At 38.7% G+C, this 15,447-nt stretch overlaps 1 long non-coding RNA gene across 1 annotated transcript in view; it reads left to right on the top strand.

Annotated features, from left to right (window-relative positions):
* The first annotated feature begins 601 nt into the window (after positions 1-601).
* Positions 602-15,447, top strand: part of LOC309622625 — a 171,825-nt gene continuing 156,979 nt past the window's right edge. Inside the window, exon 1 of the long non-coding RNA XR_014241040.1 lies at positions 602-1,341. This is a non-coding gene — a long non-coding RNA (uncharacterized lncRNA). The remainder of the gene's footprint in view (positions 1,342-15,447) is intronic.

Genomic DNA, 15,447 nt, shown 5'->3' with positions numbered 1-15,447 from the left:
AATTCTTAGAAAGGTATAACCTTCCAAGACTGAACCAGGAAGAAGTAGAAAATGTAAACAGACCAATCACAAGTAATGAGATTGAAACTGTGATTAAAAATCTTCCAACAAACAAAATTCCAGGACCAGATGGCTTCACAGGTGAATTCTATCAAACATTTAGAGAAGAGCTAACACCCATCCTTCTCAAACTCTTCAAAAAATTGCACAGGAAGGAACACTCCCAAACTCACTCTATGAGGCCACCATCACCCTGATACCAAAAGCAGACAAAGATACTACAAAAAAAGAAAATTACAGACCGATATCACTGATGAATATAGATGCAAAAACCCTCAACAAAGTACTAGCAAACAGAATCCAACAACACATTAAAAGGATCATACACCATGATCAACTGGAATTTATCCCAGGGATGCAAGGATTCTTCAATATATGCAAATCAATCAATGTGATACACCATACTAAGAAACTGAAGAAGAAAAAACCATATGATCATCTCAATAGATGCAGAAAAAGCTTTTGACAAAATTCAACACCCATTTATGATAAAAACTCTTCAGAAAGTGGGCGTAGACGAAACCTACCTCAACATAATAAAGGCCATATACGACAAACCCACAGCAAACATCATTCTCAATGGTGAAAAACAGAAAGCATTTCCTCTAAGATCAGGAATGAGACAAGGATGTCCATTCTCACCACTATTATTCAACATACTTTTGGAAGTCCTAGCCACGGCAATCAGAGAAGAAAAAGAAATACAAATTGGAAAAGAAGAAGTAAAACTGTCACTGTTTGCAGATGACATGACACTATACATAGAGAATCCTAAAAATGCCACCAGAAAACTACTAGAGTTAATCAATGAATTTGGTAAAGTTGCAGGATGCAAAGTTAATGCACAGAAATCTCTTGCATTCCTATACACTAATGATGAAAAATCTGAAAGAGAAATGAAGGAAACACTCCCATTTACCATTGCAACAAAAAGAATAAAATATCTAGGAATAAACCTACCTAGGGAGACAAAAGACCTGTATGCAGAAAACTATAAGACACTGGTGAAAGAAGTTAAAGATGATACCAACAGATGGAGAGGTATACCATGTTCTTGGATTGGAAGAATCAATATTGTGATAATGAGTATACTACCCAAAGCAATCTACAGATTCAATGCAATCCCTATCAAATTACCAATGGTATTTTTTACAGAACTAAAACAAAAAATCTTAAAATTTTTATGGAGACACAAAAGACTCCAAATAGCCAAAGCAGTCTTGAGGGAAAAAAAACGGAGCTGGAGGAATCAGACTCCCTGACTTCAGACTATACTACAGAGTCACAGTAATCAAGACAATATGATACTGGCACAAAATCAGAAATATAGATCAATGGAACAGAATGGAAAGCCCAGAGATAAACCCAAGCACCTATGGTCAACTAATCTATGACAAAGGAGGCAAAAATATACAATGGAGAAAAGACAGTCTCTTCAATAAGTGGTGCTGGGAAAACTGGACAGCTACATATAAAAGAATGAAATTAGAACACTCCCTAACACCATACACAAAAATAAACTCAAAATGGATTAGAGACCTAAATGTAAGACTGGACACTATAGAACTCTTAGAGGAAAACATAGGCAGAACACTCTATGACATACATCACAGCAAGATTCTTTTTGACCCAGCTCCCAGAGAAATGGAAATAAGAACACAAATAAACAAATGGGACCTAATGAAACTTAAAAGCTTTTGCACAGCAAAGGAAACCATAAACAAGACCAAAAGACAACCCTTAGAATGGGAGAAAATATTTGCAAATGAAGCAACTGACAAAGGATTAATCTCCAAGATTTACAAGCAGCTCATGCAGCTCAATAACAAAAAAACGAACAACCCAATCCAAAAATGGGCAGAAGACCTAAATAGACATTTCTCCAAAGAAGATATACAGATGGCCTACAGACACATGAAAGAATGCTCAACATCATTAATCATTAGAGAAATGCAAATCAAAACTACAATGAGATATCATCTCACACCGGTCAGAATGGCCATCATCAAAAAATCTAGAAACAATAAATGCTGGAGAGGGTGTGGAGGAAAGGGAACACTCTTGCACTGTTGGTGGGAATGTAAATTGATACAGCCACTATGGAGAACAGTATGGAGGTTCCTTAAAAAACTACAAATAGAACTACCATACGACCCAGCAATCCCACTACTGGGCATATACCCTGAGAAAACCATAGATCAAAAAGTGTCATGTACCAGAATGTTCATGGCAGCTCTATTTACAATAGCCAGGACCTGGAAGCAACCTAAATGTCCATCGACAGATGAATGGATAAAGAAGATGTGGCACATATATACAATGGAATATTACTCAGCCATAAAAAGAAATGAAATGGAGGTATTTGTAATGAGGTGGATGGAATTAGAGTCTGTCATACAGAGTGAAGTAAGTCAGAAAGAGAAAAACAAATACAGTATGCTAACACATATATACGGAATCTAAGGAAAAAAAAAAGGCCATGAAGAACCTAGTGGCAAGACGGGAATAAAGACACAGACCTACTAGAGAATGGACTTGAGGATATGGGGAGGGGGTGGGGTGAGATGTGACAGGGTAAGAGAGTGTCATGGACATATATACACTACCAAGTGTAAAATAGATAGCTAGTGGGAAGCAGCCGCATAGCACAGGGAGATCAGCTCGGTGCTTTGTGACCACCTAGAGGGGTGGGATGGGGAGGGTGGGAGGGAGGGAGATGCAAGAGGGAAGAGAAATGGGAACATATTGTATATGTATAACTGATTCACTTTGTTATAAAGCAGAAGCTAACACACTATTTTAAGGCAATTATACTTCAATAAAGATGTTTAAAAAACAAACAAACAAACAAACAAACAAACAAAAAAAACTCTTAGAGGAAAACATAGGAAGAACACTCTTTGACATAAATCACAGCAAGATCTTTTTTGATCCACCTCCTAGAGTAATGGAAATAAAAACAAAAATAAACACATGGGACCTAATGAAACTTCAAAGCTTTTGCACAGCAAAGGAAACCATAAACAAGACGAAAAGACAACCCTCAGAATGAGAGAAAATATTTGCCAATGAAGCAACTGACAAAGGACTAATCTCCAGAATATACAAGCCAGCTCATGCAGCTCAATATCAAAAAAACAAACAACCCAATCCAAAAATGCACAGAAGACCTAAATAGACATTTCTCCAAAGAAGATATACAGATGGCCAAGAAGCACATGAAAAGATGCTCAACATCACTAATTATTAGAGAAATGCAAATCAAAACCACAATGAGGTACCACTTCACACCAGTTAGAATGGGCGTCATCAGAAAATCTACAAACAACAAATGCTGGAGAGGGTGTGGAGAAAAGGCAACCCTCCTGCACTGTTGGTGGGAATGTAAATTGATAGAGCCAGTATGGAGAACAGTATGGAGGTTCCTTAAAAAACTAAAAATAAAATTACCATATGATCCAGCAATCCCACTACTGGGCATATACCCAGAGAAAACCATAATTCAAAAAGACACATGCACCCCAATGTTCATTGCAGCGCTATTTACAATAGCCAGGTCATGGAAGCAACCTAAATGCCCATCGACAGACGAATGGATAAAGAAGTTGTGGTACATATATACAATGGAATATTACTCAGCCATAAAAAGGAACGAAATTGGGTCATTTGTATAGACGTGGATGGATCTAGAGACTGTCATACAGAGTGAAGTAAGTCAGAAAGAGAAAAACAAATATCGTATATTAACTCATGTATGTGGAACCTAGAAAAATGGTACAGATGAACCAGTTTGCAGGACAGAAATAGAGACACAGATGTAGAGAATAAACGTATGGACACCAAGGGGGGAAAGTGGCGGGGGGTGGTGGTGGTAGTGTGATGAATTGGAAGATTGGGATTGACATATACACACCAATATGTATAAAATGGTTAACTAATAAGAACCTGCTGTATTAAAAAATAAAATAAAATTCAAAAATTCAAAAAAAAAAAAAAGAGTGTAAGAAGCAAAGTGTAAAGTGTACTTGATTAACCACATCAAAAAAATTGTTGGGGCTTCCCTGGTGGCACAGTGGTTGAGAATCTGCCTGCCAATGCAGGGGACACGGGTTCGAGCCCTGGTCTGGGAAGATCCCACATGCCGCGGAGCAGCTGGGCCCGTGAGCCATAATTACTGAGCCTGCGCGTCTGGAGCCTGTGCTCCACAACAAGAGAGGCCGCGATGGTGAGAGGCCCGTGCACCGCGACGAAGAGTGGTCCCCACTTGCCGCAACTAGAGAAAGCCCTCGCACAGAAACGAAGACTCAACACAGTCATAAATAAATAAATAAATAAATAAATAAAAGAACGTGATTTTCTAAAAAAAAAAAAATGTGACCTGTAATTTAAAAAAAAAAAAAATTGTTTTGAGTCCCGATACATCTTGAGCCCTGTGATGGGCACTAAAGATATGGAGATGAATGGTCCTTGCTCTCAAGAGCTTACAGAATAACGGAGTAGAGAGATGACAATTCAGACGAGTAATTGTTTTGATAGATATATATATATGGGACTAGACAGAAACACTTAGGAGAGGACTCTCCTAGGATATTTGTATGGATAGCAAGTGGGGGTGATCACATCATAGGAGTTAAACCCATGGAGAATTGTCTTTCGACACCTTCTGTCTCTGTTCTCTAGGGCAGGGATTGGCAAACCATGACCCGCAGGCCAAATCTGGCCCCCCTCCGGTGTTTGTAAATAAAGGTTTATTGGAACACAGCTATACACATTCGTGTACATATTGTCTATGGCGGTTTCAGTGCTACAGTGGCTGACATGCGTAGTTTCAACAGAGACCATATGGCCTGGTTATAGGAAAAGTCTGCCAACCTCTACTCCAGGGTATGGTCCTTGCCCACCTGATTGAAGCTGGCTGGCTAGTACCAATCTACAAGCCAGTATATATGAAGAAGGAAAAGAGAAAGAAGAGTGAAACAATTTGTTTTAAGGATGTGACCCAGAAGTTGATTTCTGTTCACTTCTCCCTGGCCAGAATTTAGTTACATGTTTTTTAAGGAATTCCCAGACTTCTTCCAGTTTCAGTGATACACAAATACTCACAGGACTCAGCCTACAGTTAAATTCATGGCCAAGATTTACTGTAAGAAAAGGATACAAAGAAAAATCAGCCAAAGGAAAAGGCCCATTGGGTGAAGTACAGAGGAAACCAGCTGCAAGCTTCCGAAAGTACTTTCCCAGTCGAGTCAGATAGGATGTACTTAATTCCTCCATGAACAAACTGTGGTTAACATGTATGAAGTGCTCTGTGCCAGGAAAGCTCATTAGAGACTCGGTACCAGGGGTTTTTATTGGAGCTGGTCATGTCACTTTCTACTTGAGAAGGTACCAAAATTCCAGATCCCCAGAAGAAAAGCAAGAGGTCACCATAAACTATATATTTTTATACAGTTTAGGCATAGTGACCCACTCCTATCAGGGACTGGTGGGAACCCTCCTGAAATTCGAGTTCCCAGATGCCAGCCAATGGTCAGCCTTGCAAGCAGGGCTTCCTAAGGATAGAAATCTCAGGCCCACAATAATAACCCTTTACTGCACACTACACTAGGCTGCAATGGAAGCTGGGGAATGTGGCCCAGCTAAACTTGGGAGGTTTGATGATTCAAAGAAAAATGGAGAATGATACTGCGAATAATGAGTAATCTCTGCCACACAAGGGAAGGAAAAGGAACAGGGTAGGGTTTCTTAATCCTGGAACTATTGACATTTGGGGTTGGGTTATTCTTTGTGGTGGGAGACTGTGCTGTACATGTCGGTAGCACCCCTCTCAGGCCTGACGATCAACAATGTCTCCAGATGTTGCCTAATGTGTTCTGGGGGGTTGTGGTCACAGATGCCCCACTTGAGATCCAAGCTAGGGTGTAAAGGCTAGAGAGAAACTACAGGCCTTGTTCAGGAAACTACAAGTAGTTTGTTACAGTTTGAGTATCAAGTGAGAGTTGAAGAGTGGCAGGAAATCAGGTGAAGGCACAAGGGTGGGGTCAGATTATAAAGCAGATTGTGTGCCACGATAAGGGGTTTGGATTTTAAAAAAACATTTAAAGATATGAGGAGGTACTGAAAGATAGTTAAGCCCAAGGATCATATTTGTATTTTTCAGAAAGCCGGTTTGACCTACAATTGGAGAATTAATTGAAACTCAATAGTCTGGAGTCAGAAAGACTAATTAGAAGGATATGTCACTTATTCAGGTAAGAAATTTTGAGGAACAAAATAAAGACACTGGATGTTGAGAATAAAGAAGGAAGGAATTGAGAAATATCATATACTATCAAATATCATATAAGAAAAAAGAGGGCATGGTGATTGGTTAAGGTGGGGATGTCTCCCAGAGTTTAGCTTTGGGCATCTGGGTAAGTAGGTTACCGTTCACTGAGATAACAAAGTCAAAAGAAGGAGCATAATATAAGAGGGAAAGTGATCAGATCAGTTTTTGACTTGCTGAGTTTGAAGTGACTGTTGGATTTCCAACAGGAGATTGTTGATATGAGATGAATAATTTGATGTGCTGGACACTTGGTGTAAGTGGGCAGGGGGAGCTGAAACCTGCACATACAGTCAACTACTGTCCATATTTCTTTCTTTACTGAATTTTAAAAACCCAATAGCTTAGTTTCAAATGTGTATAAAACAACTGTTCTATCAAGCTTTTTAGGTAGAGAGGGTGGTTCCCTCATTCACTATTTATTCAGATGGGTCTTAAAATATGGCAAATTACCAGCTACCCAAACATTTTCATGTCTTCCTGGACTAAGTGTCATTTCTTGGGCACAATGACTATTTTGGCTTTAGTAACTTTTTAAGGATCTACTGGCATTCAGTGCCATCAAGTAGAAACAATCTTTGCAGGAACTAAAGTACAAAAACTTAGGTAATACTAAGTATTCTGTATCTAAGTAGATACAGAAACTACTATTTTGGAGTTAAAATGACTTAAGCAGATGACATTTCATGCTGGTGACTACAGTTTCCCTGTCTGCAGTAGAAGGTATCCTGTGTCTAGCAGAGTAGTTAAATTTGCATCCTGTCAGGCAGGACACGCATCATGTGATGGAATTAGTTGTAGATGAGTTACTTTAATTAGTAATCAAGGCACAAGATGCTAAACCAAAGAGCGCTGATTCTGAGCCCTGCATACCTCAGTCCATAATTATAAGGGAAAGTGCTTGTATACATTCCTTACCAAGTTTGATATGAGAGTAAACAGTGGGATAAAATTCAGTATCTAGTCTTTAATGACTCGAACGCAGATGTTGCCGTTGACAGGAAGAGATATGTTGAGTGTTGTTTCTTCATTTGCTTAGCAAGATTTGACATGTGGTGAGCCAGAATAGAAATTTGAAGAGTTGATTCAAGATGTGTTGAGGGAACTTTGGGTGAAAGAAGTGATAAAAGAAGCAGGTCTGGATATACAACATTATGCTGCAGATGGAAACTTTTAAAAAAAAAAAAACAACCTTCCAAGGATTGCCTGTTTTGATAAGCTGGTTGGTAAATTCAGTTACTCTTAGGAAAGAATTTTTAAAATACATAAAATACACAGTAAGGATATCATAACTCTAAACAATGTCCATTGCCCATCTCTTTGTGTTTGTTTACATAGTGATCAGTGCTTATAGATGGCCCTGGAAGCTTGAGCTGGGGGAAATAAAATAAGATGATGGAGTACAGAGTGGGGTTGTACACCACGTCCCCAAATGCCATATCTTCCAAGTCCTTTTGATTCATATTGACTGTGCTTTTCAATGCTGGCAAAGGCTAAGGAATGTACCACAGATCAGTTAACAAGAAAGATGAGCAGATTCTATTAAGATAGAGGACATTGATATTGGTAGATCTCTTCTTTGATAAAAGAAAATAGCCACTCTTCACAATGCCTACTGAATAATAATACAGCATGGCACCATTCCAAGCACTAGAGCTTTGTCTTTAATATTGCCCATCTTAAGCATGAGCCAGTTGGATATCCTTGGACCACCCGTAAGAGCCAGGATTTAATATACTGCTGTAAGGTCCTCTTCTCCCACCAGCCATACTTGCTAATTCCTGAAGGCTTAGTCACTATTTTTGAATTGCCTACCAAGTTTTTCCCTTCCTTGTGACTGTGTTAACCTATTTTACTGTTGAAATTTTTGAGGACAGTGAATTTTGATGGCCCCTGGGATCAATCACCTCCCATTTAATGCATTAGGGTAGTATTCAGGCCAGTACTTCCCAAAGCCAATGCTCTGGACCTCATGTCTCTAAAATCCATATCCCATGTTTCCATATCCCATTACAAAATTGACCTACTGGCATTTTTTAAAAAGTATAGTCACTAAGCTACTAATAACTGTTGCTCTTGGAGAGGGTTATGCCTTTCCATATATACAGATCTTCCTCAGCTTACAATGGGGTTACATCCCAATAAACTCATCATAAGTTGAAAATACTATAAATCGAAAATACATTTAATACACCTAACCTACCGAACATCATAGCTTAGCCTAGCCTACCTTAAATGTGCTCAGAACACTTATATTAGCCTGCAGTTGGGCAAAATCATCTAACACAAAACGTATCTTGTAACAAAGTGTTGAATATCTCATTTAATTTATTGAATACTGTACTGAAAGTGAAAACCAGAATATGGGTACAGGATGGTTCTAAGTGTATCAGTTCTTGCCCCTCATGATCTCATGGCTGACTGGGAGCTGCCACTGCCCAGCATCACGAGAAGGTATCGTCCCACTTATTGCTAGCCCATGAAAAGATCAAAATTCAAAGTACAGTTTCTACTGAATGTGTATCACTTTCGCACTGTTGTTAAGTGTTGTAAAATCGTAAGTTGATCCATCATAAGATAGGACCATCTATATTGTCCTTCATTTGTTCCTACTATAAAGATTTGTTAATCATCATTCTAGGCATTGGGAATGTATGGATTTTGTCAGTCAGAGTCCTGAAAGGAAAAGGAAGGCACGCTTAAGTTGGGTGATTTAAAGGAAGTATTATAAAGTGACTACTTACAAATTATCTGTTAGGTGGAGTTAAACACAGGGAAAGGACCAGGGATAGTGCAATTTCCTGGGGCTACTAGGACAGTAGTAAGGAATTCATCACCACCACTACAAAGAGGTGAAAGGAGGGAAACTGAGGCAGGGAGAGCTGTGTGGAGAGAGCCAACTGATAAGAAGCTGTGACCTTCAGTTAAAGGAAGCCATCAGCCCTTGATGACCTTGCAGAAAGGGCATTGGGAAGAAATAAACATCTCAGACCACACTCTTCTCACATCCATCTCCTTCTGGTGTCTTCTATCAATCAATCCTCCCCAGGATACTGCTGATATTACCAATACAGATCTGCTTCTTAGGACCCAGCAGTGTGAGAATGCAGGCGAATGGATCTCAAGGAGCAAAGGAAGATACCGAACATGCTTTAGATGGAGGAGACAGGGTTCCTTCCTAGGAGCCTGCAAGAGTGCTTCCCACACTTCAGCAGATGCAAGAATCACATGGAGGGCTTGTTAAATACAGATTCTTGGGCCCTACATACCACCGCCGCCCAGCAATTCTGATTCAGTGGGTCTAGAGTGAGGTGGGGAAATTAGCATTTCTAACACACTCCTAGTGTTGCCTCTGCTGCTTTTCTACAGATCACATTTTGTGTGGCACTGGTCTGACATTTTGAGAAAGGACAATCCCAAACCCTAAGGAATGGAGGTCTAATAGCAGAATATCAACTCTATTACAATAGTTGAAAAGATATTTTTACCACTTTCTTAGCACACTATTGACAAGCCTGCTTTCAAGGCAAGCTGATCTTGACTTGAAGTCACCAAAGAAGAGAGTTTTGAATTTGCAAGTAAGAATGTAAGGATGGCCATGGGTTTAACTTTTCTCCTCCTAAATACATCTTCCTCTTTAAAGAAGCTATTGCTTCACTCAGAGGAAGCAGGAGACATTTCATTTCCAGTGTGCACAAAGGCTAAACTGTGGAGACACACCATTTTTACTATTGAAATATATATATATATTATTCAATTTTTTAATTAAAAGAGAATGGAAGTCAGATGATTTCATTTTTAAAAATTTTCTGTAATAATTTTTTCTAAGTGAACCTCTAAACTAAAAAAGGAAAACAAACAACAAAACGGCTATAGTAAGCACACAGAAAAGCATGGGAACTTCTCTCCCAAATATTCTTGGATAAGAACCAAATTCCTTCTTATTTACTCTTTCTTTAGCATTATTCCATGAGGGTGATGTGCAGTTGTCATCAGGCAAGAGGAGCTGGCCTTTGGCTAAAGAGCAAGAGAGAATCAAAGTGTTTGAACTGAAACATCTGCTCAGATCAATCACTTTGTACGTGCATAAACTGATGTCTCACTTCAAATGGTCTTCTTATCTCCCATTAGCTACTCCTAATTCTGTCCTTTATCAGTCAAGCTTTTCGTTCGAGTATATCAAACTCACTGTCCCACTTCTTTACCTATCATTCGTTCATTGCCCATGGACTTCTGACTCCCAACTCTTCCGAAACTGCACTGGCAAAAGCTGACCTGGTTATTTGATCTCTCAGCAGCACTCAGTGCTGAGGGCTGCTCCATCATCTTGTTGGTTTCTGTGGCATTTTTCCTTTTGGGTGCCACCTACATCCCTGATGATTCCTTCTTATAACCCTAGTAAATCTGTTGTGTCCTATTGCTCAGTCCCTACACAGAGACTTTCCCAAAAATGTCCAGAGCAACAACTAAAAACCATTAAGCCTTAGATCCCTCTAAGAATATTAAAGGGAATCTAATTCAGCCACATTTTTCAAAGATTCCTATAACACAAGTTTTCTTAAACCTCACAGCTGGTTTGGAGCCTCTCAAACCAAAATCTCCAAAATTCTCTTCCTGAGCTCCAGAGATGAGACTCTTCTTCTTTATTCTCCCACACTCTTCTTCCATCCATCTCTTTATTATATACATTTATTTGCCCTTTCTGCCTCTGCTTTCCTTACTAATTTGGAAAGGGGAAGAAGCAAGAAATGAGGGGCCAAATACACATTTCTTCTTCAAGCATGGGTAAGAAATAGAGGAAAAGTGATTAACAGGGGTGATGACTCACACATAAGTACTTTTGTTCCACTACACACTGATTCTCTTTCAATGACCCCTCTTGCTCTGCCTTCCCCTGAAATTCTGGCACCACCCCAAGTTTCCATGATTGCATTGCCCTGCTGGTTTTTTGTTTTTGTTTTTTAATTAAAATTTACTTTTTTTTTTAACATCTTTATTGGAGTACAGTTGCTTTACATTGTTGTGTTTGTTGCTGCTGTATAACCAAGTGAATCAGCTATACGTATACATATATCCTCATATCCCCTCCCTCTTGCATCTCCCTCTCACCCTCCATATACCACCCCTCTAGGTGGTCACAAAGCACTGAGCTGATCTCCCTGTGCTATGCGGCTGCTTCCCACTAGCTATCTATTTTACATTTGGTAGTGTATATATGTCCATGCCACTCTCTCACTTCGTCCCAGCTTACCCTTCCCTCTCCTCGTGTCCTCAAGTCCATTCTCTACATCTGCGTCTTTATTCCTGTCCTGCCCCTAGGTTCTTCAGAACCATTTTTTTTTTAGATTCCATATATATGTGTTAGCATATGGTATTTGTTTTTCTCTTTCTGACTTACTTCACTTTGTATGACAGAGTCTAGGTCCATCCACCTCACTACAAATAACTCAATTTCATTTCTTTTTATGGCTGAGTAATATTCCACGTGTATATGTGCCACATTTTCTTTTTTTTTTTTAAACATCTTTATTGAAGTATAATTGCCTTACAATGGTGTGTTAGCTTCTGCTTTATAACAAAGTGAATCAGTTATACATATACAATATGTTCCCATTTCTCTTCCCTCTTGCATCTCCCTCCCTCCCACCCTCCCCATCCCACCCCTCTAGGTGGTCACAAAGCACCGAGCTGATATCCCTGTGCTATGCGGCTGCTTCCCACTAGCTATCTATTTTACATTTGGTAGTGTATATATGTCCATGACACTCTCTTACCCTGTCACATCTCACCCCACCCCCTCCCCATATCCTCAAGTCCATTCTCTAGTAGGTCTGTGTCTTTATTCCCGTCTTGCCACTAGGTTCTTCATGGCCTTTTTTTTCCCCTTAGATTCCGTATATATGTGTTAGCATACTGTATTTGTTTTTCTCTTTCTGACTTACTTCACTCTGTATGACAGACTCTAACTCCATCCACCTCATTACAAATACCTCCATTTCATTTCTTTTTATGGCTGAGTAATATTCCATTGTATATATGTGCCACATCTTCTTTATCCATTCATCTGTCGATGGACATTTAGGTTGCTTCCATGTCCTGGCTATTGTAAATAGTGCTGCAATGAACATTGTGGTACATGACTCTTTTTGAATTATGGTTTTCTCAGGGTATATGCCCAGTAGTGGGATTGCTGGGTCATATGGTAGTTCTATTTGTAGTTTTTTTAAGGAACCTCCATACTGTTCTCCATAGTGGCTGTATCAATTTGCATTCCTACCAAAAGTGCAACAGGGTTCCCTTTTCTCCACACCCTCTGCAGCATTTATTGTTTGTAGATATTTTTGATGATGGCCATTCTGACTGGTGTGAAGTGATACCTCATTGTAGTTTTGATTTGCATTTCTCTAATAATTAATGATGTTGAGCATCCTTTCATGTGTTTGTTGGCAATCTATATATCTTCTTTGGAGAAATGTCTATTTAGGTCTGCCCATTTTTGGACTGGGTTGTTTGTTTTTTTGATATTGAGCTGCATGAGCTGCTTGTATATTTTGGAGATTAATCCTTTTTCAGTTGCTTCATTTGGAAATATTTTTCTCCCATTCTGAGGGTTGTCTTTTTGTCTTGTTTATGGTTTCCTTTGCTGTGCAAAAGCTTTTAAGTTTCATTAGGTCCCATGTGTTTATTTTTGGTTTTATTTCCATTTCTCTAGGAGATGGGTCATAAAGGATCTTGCTGTGATTTATGTCATAGAGTGTTCTGCCTATGTTTTCCTCTAAGAGTTTTACAGTATCCGGTCTTACATTTAGGTCTTTAATCCATTTTGAGTTTATTTTTGTGTATGGTGTTAGGGAGTGTTCTAATTTCATTCTTTTCCATGCAGCTCTCCAGTTGTCCCAGCACCACTTATTGAAGAGGCTGTCTTTTCTCCATTGTATGTTTTTGCCTCCTTTGTCAAAGATAAGGTGACCATATTTGCATGGGCTTAAATCTGGGCTTTCCATCCTGCTCCATTGATCTATATTTCTGTTTTTGTGCCAGTACCATACTGTCTTGATTACTGTCGCTTTGTAGTAGAGTCTGAAGTCAGGGAGCCTCATTCATCCAGCTCTGTTTTTCTTTCTCAAGATTGCTTTGGCTATTCGGGGTCTCTTGTGTTTCCATACAAATTGTGAAACTTTTTGTTCTAGTTCTGTGCAAACTGCCATTGGTAATTTGATATGGATTGCACAGAATCTGTAGATTGCTTTAGGTAGTATAGTCGTTTTCACAAAGTTGATTCTTCTAATCCACGAACATGGTATATCTCTCCATCTGTTTGTATCATCTTTAATTTCTTTCATCACTGTCTTATAGTTTTCTGCATACAGGTCTTTTGTCTCCTTAGGTAGGTTTATTCCTAGGTATTTTATTCTTTTTGTTGCAATGGTAAATGAGAGTGTTTCCTTAATTTCTCTTTCAGATTTTTCTTCATTAGTGTATAGGAAGGCAAGAGATTTCTGTGCATTAATTTTGTATCCTGCAACTTTACCAAATTCATTGATTAGCTCTAGTAGTTTTCTGTTAGAGTCTTTAGAATTCTCTATGTATAGTATCATGTCATCTGCAAACAGTGACAGTTTTACTTCTTCTTTTCTGATTTGGATTCCTTTTATTTCTTTTTCTTCTCTGACTGCTGTGGCTAAAACTTCCAAAACTATGTTGAATAATAGTGGTGAGAGTGGGCAACCTTGTCTTGTTCCTGATCTTAGTGGAAATGGGTTCAGTTTTTCACCATTGAGAACGATGTTGGTGTGGGTTTGTCATATATGTCCTGTATTATGTTGAGGTACGTTCCTTCTATGCCTAATTTCTGGAGAGTTTTTATCATAAATGGGTGTTGAATTTTGTCCAAAGCTTTTTCTGCATCTATTGAGATGATCATATGGTTTTTTTCCTTCAATTTGTTAATATGGTGTATCACATTGATTGATTTGCGTATACTGAAGAATCCTTGCATTCCTGGGACAAACCCCACTTGATCATGGTGTATGCTCCTTTTAATATGCTGCTGGATTCTGTTTCCTAGTATTTTGCTGAGGATTTTGCATTTATGTTCATCAGTGATATTGGCCTGTAGTTTTCTTTTTTTGTAACATCTTTGTCTGGTTTTGGTATCAGTGTGATGGTGGCCTCGTAGAATGAGTTTGGGAGTGTTCCTCCCTCTGCTATTTTTTGGAAGAGTTTGAGAAGGAAGGTGTTAGCTCTTGTCTAAATGTTTGATAACATTTGCCTGTGAAGCCATCTGGTCCTGGGCTTTTGTTTGTTGGAAGATTTTTAATCACAGTTTCAATTTCAGTGCTTGTGATTGGTCTGTTTATATTTTCTATTTCTTCTTGGTTCAGTCACAGAAGGTTATGCTTTTCTAAGAATTTGTCCATTTCTTCCAGGTTGTCCATTTTATTGGCATATAGTTGCTTGTAGTAATCTCTCATTCTGCAGTGTCAGTTGTTACTTCTCCTTTTTCATTTCTAATTCTGCTGATTTGAGTCTTCTCCCTTTTTTTCTTGATGAGTCTGGCTAACGGTTTATCAATTTTGTTTATCTTCTCAAAGAACCAGCTTTTAATTTTATTGATCTTTGCTATCGTTTCCTTCATTTCTTTTTCATTTATTTGTGATATGATCTTTATAATTTCCTTCTGCTAATTTTGGGGGGTTTTTTTTTTTTTGGTTCTTCTTTCTCTAATTGCTTTTGGTGTAAGTTTAGGTTGTTTATTTGAGATTTTTTCTTGTTTCTTGAGGTAGGATTGTATTGCTATAAACTTCCCTCTTAGAACAGCTTTTGCTGCATTCCACAGGTTTTGGACCATCGTGTTTTCATTGTCATTTGCTTCTCGGTATTTTTTGATTTCCTCTTTGATTTCTTCAGTGATCTCTTGGTTATTTAGTAGCATATTATTTAGCATCCATGTGTTTATATTTTTTACAGTTTTTTTCCTGTAATTGATATCTAGTCTCATAGCATTGTGGTTGGAAAACCTACTTGAAACGAGTTCAATTTTCTTAAATTTACTGAGGCTT

The sequence above is a fragment of the Balaenoptera borealis genome (assembly GCF_965194805.1).
Source record: "Balaenoptera borealis genome assembly, chromosome: 2".
Lineage (NCBI taxonomy): Eukaryota > Metazoa > Chordata > Mammalia > Artiodactyla > Balaenopteridae > Balaenoptera > Balaenoptera borealis.
This window is presented reverse-complemented; position numbering and strand designations above follow the sequence as displayed.